Source organism: Nannospalax galili, unplaced genomic scaffold (genome assembly GCF_000622305.1).
Source record: "Nannospalax galili isolate Female #2095 unplaced genomic scaffold, S.galili_v1.0 scaffold267, whole genome shotgun sequence".
NCBI lineage: Eukaryota > Metazoa > Chordata > Mammalia > Rodentia > Spalacidae > Nannospalax > Nannospalax galili.
Genome location: NW_008357518.1, coordinates 3237122 through 3239573, shown reverse-complemented (window position 1 = coordinate 3239573; position 2452 = coordinate 3237122). Strand labels below are relative to the sequence as shown.

Sequence of the window (2452 nt, the reverse complement as noted above, 5' to 3'; positions counted from 1 at the left end):
TTGCTTAGCAAGCGCTTTATCTACTGCGCTCTCTCCCCAACCCTTATTTCCTCTTGATATACACAAAAACTAAAGGACTAACTATCCAATACTAACTAAAGAGCCAACAAATGCAAGAGCTGGGCTTGAACTCCAGTCAAATTACCTGCACATCCCACGTTTCCTCCATTCAATAACCTGACAATACTGCTAGGTGATTTCAGCATCATAAGATGGAAAAATAACTTCACAAGGAACTTAGAGTGTGTATTTGTTCTAGGATGGAATTTTTTGGATAAATGAAAAGATTTAATGATATCAACAAATAAGAAAAATAAGTCATCTCTAACATGCTGTTATATTTAAAACAACCAGTTTATGAACCAAACAATTTCAACAGCAAACTTAGAGTTTGCTTACAACAAACAAACAGACAAATGGATGGTGAATCGATGCAAACACTCCACAGCTGAGAAAAAGTACACTTCTTATGCATTCTAACATGCGGCCAAACATAATCTTGTTTTACAAAGGGAGCGCTGCTGGCAATGTGACTTGTGCAGGCTTTCAAGGATTGGATTAGGCTGATTTGGGGGAGGGGGCCTGGCGCTCCTGGAGGGAGGATGGAATGGAAAGGGACAACTTAAAGACATCAATTTTCAGGGACAATGAGACCAGCTTTTTAGCAACAGTTACACATTAGAATGGGAATGAAAAGCAAAGCGTTTTGAAAGTTGCATCCATCAAAGCATATGTATCATCCTTTCATGGTGAGTTGAAACTTCTCTCAAGGTTAAATCATGCCGTAGTCAGAGTACATTTCAGTGTTTATCTCTGAATTCTGTTTAGAGTTGCTCTGTAGAGACTCTAGAGACTTTAGAAGTAGTGGTTACTTTTAAAATAAGAATAAGTGCTTCTTAATTATAATGAACAGACATAATCAAAATATCTGACCAGAAAAAAAGCATCACACTTTCAGTTTCCACATCTCTTACTCCTGAGCATGAGTAAGGACAGCTTTCATTGTTTTTGAAAAGCTGTTTTTCAGAGGTGCAAGCAATACTGCATTTAATGGGAAAACTAAGGGACTGTTTCCCACTTGCACCAAATGGGGGAAAAAAAACCCAAATTATCTGTATCTACTGAAATGCAAAATATGACTCAAAAATTAAAGGAGCAGGACATCCTTTGCTGAACAAAAGATCAAGTATGATTACCCACTTGAATATCCACTGTGATGTTTTGAATGCAGTTTTGTTTGGGGAAAATAGTTTATTAATAGTTTCCTAATAAAATATGGTTATGAAGTCCAGTGTAAGAAAGCCACAACAGTTGATGATCCAGTCGTGCCAATCAAAAGCAACCCATCCCCATCCCTGATCGAATTCTTGCTCTTGCTTTCCCTCCAAATCTGACCAATGATGTCCCACAAGGACATTCATGAGCATGAAGGGCTTCCCATTTCAAAATCTCCTTCCATGCCTGCTCATTATTTGGATTATGAATTTTAATAATATTATCCCTATCTTTCTGCCTAATACTGTCATCTTTCCATTTCCACCCTTCCGTAGCATTGTATTCCAGAACATCTACTAAGAAGGGTAAACCCATTTTTTCTGAGTCTGCTCTTGGAACAGGTAACTGCTCCCAGGCAGTAGACAATGTGAAAGGCTTATCTGGGGATGGAGTCAGATTAGGAGATGCCATCAGATTTGAAGGATCAAGGTTCTCCTAATTCTTAGCTGCAGCACTGGTAATGGGGCATTCCACGAACTCCTGGGTCCGATCTTGGTGGGCAGGCACAGAGCATGCTTTGCTCTCATAGTTTGGACCTGAGGCTGCTGCACTCTCTGGACAGCCTTTCCTTTCCCTTTTATACACTGGAGACCATGAAGGCTGTGAAGCTGACACATTGGAGGTCTGAGCTGCAGTGGCAGGACTAGATGCTGAGGAGCGCATGGTTGGAATCAAAGGGATGACTCCCAGTTTTACATTTCCAACTGAGATTCCCCTTGGATGGTTTTGGGTGACCTGACCCACTCTGAACTGCCAACCAGAACACGCTCAGCAGTGCCTGGCAGTAGCCACCTCTGCTTCCCTCACTCCAGGTCACTCATCCCTAACATTGTGACACCACCCAGATTCCAGTGCCAGGCTTGGTTTTTGTTGTTGTTGTTGTTGTTTGATAGCAGCCTCCCATAGCCTCCCTCCCCCCACTAGATCCCTTATACTCTGGTATCCCTGCTACTGTCTGCTGTGCTGTCGCCACCCCCGCCCCCCAGCCATTCCCCACTACTTGCCCTTCTGGTGAATCTAGTCAGCCTATCTAGAGGTCTTTGTTTTAGGAAGGTCAGCTGTTCCTCATCTAGTGGTAATCAGTTGTCAATATTCCTTTGGATAAGATTGGGGTCTGCTGTTCATTTTCCCAGTTCTATGCTGGGTTACTATCTGGGAATCCCTTTGGCCACCCTAA

General features: G+C 42.3%; 1 pseudogene; it reads right to left on the bottom strand.

Annotated features, from left to right (window-relative positions):
• Window positions 1-1265: 1265 nt before the first annotated feature.
• Window positions 1266-2149, bottom strand: LOC103751697 (annotated as a pseudogene).
• Between the last annotated feature and the right edge of the window lie 303 nt (window positions 2150-2452).